The sequence below is a fragment of the Berghia stephanieae genome, chromosome 11 (genome assembly GCF_034508935.2).
Source record: "Berghia stephanieae isolate SIO BIC M18660-M18661 chromosome 11, UCSD_Bste_1.3, whole genome shotgun sequence".
Classification (NCBI taxonomy): Eukaryota; Metazoa; Mollusca; class Gastropoda; order Nudibranchia; family Aeolidiidae; genus Berghia; species Berghia stephanieae.
The window spans coordinates 824,942-832,441 of NC_088370.1; the positions used below are offsets into that span (position 1 = coordinate 824,942).

The following is a 7,500-nucleotide window of genomic DNA, read 5'->3' on the forward strand; positions in this document are numbered from 1 at the left end:
TTGTGACAACTGTGGTCTTAACTGGTATGACAACGGTAGGGGCTGTCTGAAGCCTGTGATTGTGGAAAGACTAACGAAATGAGTGAAAATGGAGACGCTGAATTCAGACTGCAACCACCATTGACTACAGACGATACAAGTTATATTGCATTTCATTTTATTTATTTTCCATGTTAATTTATGTATTGTTGTGCTGACGAAGGAAGGGTTTGTACCCGAATCGTCCATTGTCTGTTTTGTTCCCAAACGAAGCCTCTCCATTTTCACTCTTTCGTTTGTAAGTGGTACGACAGTTGCCTTCGTACCTGCAGGTCACTGATTCCTATTCCACAGTGGGCAGCCCAAGTTTGAGTCCTTGGAAAAAAGACTCTTTACTCACATTCACCGTATATTTGTACTTGTGTGTAAAATCAATATCCGGCTAGTAATAGGGTTGTGTCTCTGTTACAAAAAATCACTTCATAGGCATTGGACTCAACCCATATGTTATGTTGCTGTTGGCTTGGGAGTATCTAGAAAGGGCTTTCAGTACATTTAGAGATAAATGATTTCAAATCAATTCAATACATTTTTCTTTTACCTTAGAAATCAATACTGGTCTACAATATCCTCCCCTTTCGATTGGGGTGATGACGACACGTACAACAACAACAACAACAACAACAACAGTGATATGACAAATCTACAAATCCAACCCAATAACACTTATAAAAGAAGACGTCGACGACGTCAACTTCAAAGGTCTGCTTGCTTGTTTGCCTGTCTTATCCAGTCTATCCCATGACTGGACTTGTCTATGAACTAACGAAAGAGTGAAAATGGAAAGGCTTCGTATGGGAACAAAACAGACAATGGACGTTTCGGGTACAAACCCTTCGTCAACACAACAGTACACAAATAAACGTTTATTTGTGTACTGTTGTGCTGATGAAGGGTTTGTATCCAAAACGTCCATTGTCTGTTTTGTTCCCATACGAAGAAGCCTCTCCATTTTCACTCTTTCATTAGTATTTTACGATCACCGGCTTCAGGCAGTCCTACCGTTTTCTACTTTTCTATGAACGTACCTTGTGTATGTGAACGTTGTGTGTGGATTTACTTTGCGTCTGCTGCGTGTTGCGCCTGGCAGTAGTCTCCGCTGTTGGTGACAAATTCCATGAATGTGTGGCCAAACTCGCCGTAAAACTGGAAAGAAAGAAATGAAAATTGAAGATAAATCTATTATTTCTGACTCATCATCTAAATAAAAATAAAATAAAATTTCCTTTATCCATCCCATAGGGGATATTTGTCTCTAGGGTCTATTCCAAGGGAAGACAGGAATAACCCAGGCGTCAGCCGCATTACAGCGCTGCAAATTGAGCTAGGTCGAGGTGGCTAGCTCAAGGCCACACAGAGCAGCGGCGAGTAATTGAACTTGTTACCTTTTGGATACAAAGGGGGGTGTAGGGAGAGGAGTGCAATATGTTTCCCTACTTGAAAACTTTTTTCTCACCATTTTCATCCCCCCCCCCCCCCACCCCCTTTATTTTTTCCTTTTCTGATCCTTAACAATGTTTGTGAAAATCAGAATTTTAGAGACAATGTTGAAATGGAAGATTGAAAATAGGCATGATTCCGCCAAAAGAGGAGGGAGGGGTTGGCAGGTACAAATCAAGTCTGGTGTTCCATGACATTCAACATCTATAGGGAGAGGAAACTCCAGTAAGGTAAGGTAAAACCATTTCGAGATGGAGGGTCACACATATATATTTATACACTGAGTTAATCATAGTAACAAATGACGGAGCAGGCACTGGTGTGAGACAAAGACGTGAAAAGATGTGTAGAAAACTGCTAGGCTAAGCAGAAAACAAATACAAGAAAAAATAAATACCCCCCCCCCCCCCCCCCCACCCCCAATATTTTCCTTCCCGCTTGGATTGGCACTGTGTTTCATAAACACTTTTTCAGATATTTAATCAAAGTTCATCAAATCAAGAGTTGTGTTCAAATCTTGCTGCTATCTCCATTTCCCCCCTCCGTTTCAGACAAGTCAAGTTTTCAGAGAGAAAATTTTGGGGCAAACCCAGAATTTATATTATGATGAAAATGTGATAATGATGATTGTGGAGGTCTTAGTGATGGTCGTGGTGGAGGTGATGGTGGTGGGAGTTGTGATGATAATGAATGTGATGATGATGATTGTGGAGGTCTTAGTGATGGTCGTGGTGGAGGTGATGGTGGTGGGAGTTGTGATGATAATGAATGTGATGATGATGATTGTGGAGGTCTTAGTGATGGTCGTGGTGGAGGTGATGGTGGTGGGAGTTGTGATGATAATGAATGTGATAATGATGATTGTGGAAGTCTTAGTGATGGTCGTGGTGGAGGTGATGGTGGTGGGAGTTGTGATGATAATGAATGTGATGATGATGATGATGATTATGATAATGATGATGTTTCTCTGGAAACCGGAATATCGAAAATTTGACAAAACCTGGGCGAGTTGTCAGGTTTGCCATTACTTCCTCTTGCATCACTTTTTAGATCGCTTGAGGTATTCAATTCTATCAAAGAGCTATTGTGTCAATGGGTAATAACAATAATAATGATGATAATAATAATAATAATAATGATAATAATAATGAAATAATAATAATAATACAATAATAATATAATGATAATAATAATGATAATGATAATAATAATAATAATAATAATAATAATATAATAATAATAATAATAATATATAATAATAATATAATAATAATAATAATATAATATAATAATAATAATAATAATAATAATAATAATAATAATAATAATAATAATAATAATAATAATAATAATAATAGTAATAGTAATAATAATAATAATAATAATAATAATAATAATAATAATAATAATAATAATAATAATAATAATAGTAATAATAATAATAATAATAATAATAATAATAATATAATAATAATAGTAATAATAATAATAATAATAATAATAATAATAATAATAATAATAATAATAATAATAATAATAATAGTAATAATAATAGTAATAATAATAATAATAATAATAATAATAATAATAATAATAATAATAATAATAATAATAATAATAATAATAATAATAATAATAATAATAATAATAATAATACTATTCCCAAAGGACACATGTTTCAATCCAGCCCATTGAAGAGAAACACTCACACAATGGGGACAACAACTTGACTTGACGACAAGTCTTGGAAGACAAAAACTCTCGTCACATCTGTGTCTATGTCTGTGTCCATGTCTATGGGTCATTTTGGTCTGGATAGGACTTGGATGTCGGTGGCAATTCATTTGATTGGTTGGCTTAATATCCTGTATACCGATTTCATGTCTTCTTGTTTAACATATAAGTATTTATTTATTTATTTATTCATGTATTTTTGTCTATCTATCTATGTATTGTATATATTTATATTTTTCAAACAATGTAAACCAAATGACAAATTGCCATTTATAATATAATAAACGTTATATTATGATTATTATAATAGTCTACTTTGTTATGTTCTTTTCTTTCTGATGGGAAGAGAGATAAAACAGGACCAATCTTTCTTGACACCCCCCCCCCCCCCCCCACCCCCAAAATCTAATCTCTGAAAACCCGACCTATGTGTTAATTGTGCACCAGGTGTTAACAAACAAGGCAGACGACTCTAGCAAACCCGATGGCTTATTACGGGAGGTAATCACTGCACGTTGATCTCATTAACTCCCTTTTTATCAGAGCTGCCAACTTAAAAATTCGGGTCGCATTCATTTCCAGACATCACTCTGTCTCTGATACAGAAAGGTCAAGGACGAAATAGAAATGTCTGCATACAAGTAAAGGGAATTTGGCATTCTATTTGGTATTGTATTTACTTATCGTATAGTTCTAAATAGCCTTGTATTTACTTATCGTATAATTATAAATAGATACCTAATTAGAACTATACGATAATGTAAACAGCGAGGGCAGCCTGACTCAGCGGTACGGTCTTTGCTTCGTACCCGGAAGGTACCGAGTTCGATTACCCGCTGCTGCGCTGTGTGACCTTGAGCAAGTCAGTCAACTCCTCGTCCTAGCTCAATTTGCGGCGCTGCACTGCGGCCGACGCCGTGGGTTATTCCAGTCTTCCCTTGGAATATACCCTAGAGACAAATTTCTCCCTATGGGATGAATAAAGAGAATTTGATTTTTTTTTTTTAATTTGAGTTTGATAAACACAATGACGAAATAAACACCACCCAAAAGTCCCTTTATTTGAAATGAAGACAAGCTCCACAACGAAAACAGGATGGTGGTGGTTGTAGTATTGGTGATGGTGATGGTGATGATATGGTGATTGTAGTATTGGTGATGATGATATGTGTGGCTGGTGGTGGATGTTGTAGATAATGGTAGTCAAGGTGAATGAGGGAGGGGGTGCAGCTATGCTTGAAACAACCACCGGAATTCGACGGAGGTTTACCGATAATCAGAATGTTTTGTTTTTTTTCACCATACCGGACCCCCCCCCCCCCCCCCCCCCCCAGGTAGTTTTGCATGCTTCTATGAATGTCTAAAAACAACAACAACAACAAATATTGGCAACGGGCTTCCTAAGTTTTTAAGTGGTTTGTGGCAAACCAGTTTGTACTCGTAGATTTCAGTCTATCTGAGCCAAGAATGTCTCGCTGCGATAAACAACAAACAACAACATAATAACTCTATATTGTGTTGATAGTATTTCATAATAATTGCTTGCTATCCTTTGGGGAGATCGCATTTAGGTATGGGTTTGGTTTTTAATGGTTCCATGGGGGGGGGGGGGGGGAATTGGCTTTCTTGGGGAGAGAGAGAGAGAGAGAGAGAGAGAGAGAGAGAGAGAGAGAGAGAGACGAATAAGGATATATTGATAGACAATAGACAGACACAGAGCTTTGGGGGGGGGGGGGAAAGAAAAATAAAAGAGTGTAGTGGTGATTGTGTGTGTGTGTGTGTGTGTGTGTATGAGTGAGAGAGATATTGTATGTATGCCTCCCTATCTATCTACCCCCCCCCCCTTTCACTAGCTATGCATCTGTCTATCTCTCTATTTTATCTATCTCCATTTATCCATCACTCTCTCTCTCTCTCTCTCTCTCTCTCTCTCTCTCTCTTCCTCATCCCCCGTCTCTCCCCCAATCCAACCAGGAAAGCCAATGTATCCAAAACCCCAAAGTAATGACGTCATTCAAATCGTTTAGTTTCATTGAACACCAGCTTGGTTATGGATCACGAGAATAGCATGGCTGGCAATGGGCAATACACAGACCAGGAAGGAAATACCACAATGTCCTTTTTCAAATGAATTCCTCGAATCAGATTGTATCTGTAATAGAACATTCTGGTTTTTCCAAGAAGATGAAGAAGAAGAAAAAGAGGAGGAGGAGGAGGAAGAAGAAGAAGAAGAAGAAGATAGATTGAGAGTCAGAGAGAGAGAGAGTTTGGGTGTATGCGTGTGAAAGAGAGAGAGAGAGAGAGAGAGAGAGAGAGAGAGAAAGAGAGAGAGAGAGAGAGAAAGAAAGAGAGAGAGAGAAAGAAAGAAAGAGAGAGAGAGAGAGAGAGAGAGAGAGAGAGAGAGAGAGAGAGAGAGAGATTGGATATGCTCAATTCCAGTTCCTCCTCCACTTCCAACAACCGATGAATAAACATTCCTGGGCCAACCATCCATTGATAATGTGATAGTAATTAACGACAACTCAACTCACTGGAGTGTGTCATACTACACATGGAATACACATGGAATACTAATACACACATACATACATGTGTCGGCTTTACAGCTAAACCGTAAACCGATCGTCGTTTATCCACAAGACCCGTTCGTTGTCAATAGATTCCAAAGCAAGGCAGATTGATGCTATGCGTAAAGTTAAAATACCCACAACACACACAGGCCGGATAAAACATATCGACCCAGAAAACCATGTGTAACGTTGAGCGTTTGATATAATATATTTAGTGCGAACTTTATCATTAAAATGGCCGTCTAAAAACAACAAAGAGGTGAGTGGCGACAATTTGGTATTATTTCAAGACTGTATGTTGGTGATTAGTTCTCACTAAATTCAATCAATCAGACCGCGAAGTTCCAGATTTGATCGTTTTTGACAAGAGGGAGGAGGGATATTCAAGTCGTGCCATAGGAAGCGTGATACGTCCATGTTCTCGAGGTCATTGGTCATATTGCAAAGTGGGCTCAAAATGACCCATACAGTGAAAAGTGCTCACAGTTTGAGAAATATCCAACGTTACAATTGGTCATTTTGCTCAGCGTGACTCATGGGTATTTTTGCAATTATCATAAACAAAGCAACGTGTTTACATTTATTGAGAAATGTCCAATCGTTGTACATCAACAAATCATGTGATCGATGACTTGGTTGGACGAAAACATGAATATAGATCGCTCCCATTTCTCTCCCCTCTCTCCTCCTTTTCCATCCAATCGTGGAAATCCTTAGCCTTGTCAAAAGCTAAAACTCTCAAACCTGGGACTCAGATTTGATCCGTTTTTGACACGAGAGGGGGGGGGGGGGAAGAGGGAGGATTATTTGAGTCAAGCTAAATGAAGCGTGATCAGTTGACTCTGAGCGTGATATGCCAGTGGACGTATATATATAAATTTATATCTCCTACTAAATCCAATCATGTAGATGTATCGCCATCAGCTGCCGTACTCCAGAAATACACATGTTTAAAAATTTGGCCAGAAAACTCATACTTCAAATATCGATCGATTTAAATGACCCTCATCTTGGCAAAAACTCTCAAACCTGGGACTTCGACGTCCTTCAAATATCGATCGATTTAGCGAAGTCCCAGGTTTGAGATTTTAAAAAATATGAGTTTTTCCAGAGTACGGCAGATCAGGAATTCCCAGTTCCCAACACCTCAGGCTAGACAAGTAAGCGATGCGTAACACCATGGTTACACCGACTTACGACAGACAAACCGTTAGTTAGTTGGACGGACTGGCCAGTACTTCTAGTCGTCGTCATCGTCGTCGTGTGTCAGAGACTACAATGATAATTTCGAGACAATAACTCACCATGCCTATGCAGACCAGACATAAAAATATGAAAAATTGCCGTACACTAGAAAAACCCACGAGTTTTTGGCCAAATTTTTTAATGTTTTTTTTTTTTTCCACAGTGCGGTAGATCAGGGATTCCCAGTTCCCAGACAAGTTAGCGATGCGTAACACCATCTATGGTTACACCACAGACTATATGGGTTACACCGACTTACGACAGACGTAGCTGGACGGACGGCCATTACGTCTAGTTGTCGTTATCGTCAATAGACCTTCATCAAGGTCTATTTTATCGACGTTGGTGGCCGTGTAATAGGAAACACGTCAGAGACTACAATGATCATATCGAGACAAGATCCATGCGTGTATGCAGACCAGACCAGACCTACTCATACGAAAACATTCAACCATTGGTACTCCCAAGAAAT

The 7,500-nt window shown here is 38.4% G+C and overlaps 1 protein-coding gene across 4 annotated transcripts in view; it reads right to left on the minus strand.

Moving 5' to 3' along the window:
• Positions 1 to 7,500, minus strand: part of LOC144956962 (protein tyrosine phosphatase type IVA 1-like) — a 56,502-nt gene that overhangs the window by 11,217 nt on the left and 37,785 nt on the right. For all 4 annotated transcript variants that reach the window (XR_013642050.1, XM_078887829.1, XM_078887827.1 and 1 more), the window contains exon 2: positions 1,068 to 1,185. The gene's annotated coding sequence lies outside the window, so the exon portion shown is untranslated. The remainder of the gene's footprint in view (positions 1 to 1,067; positions 1,186 to 7,500) is intronic.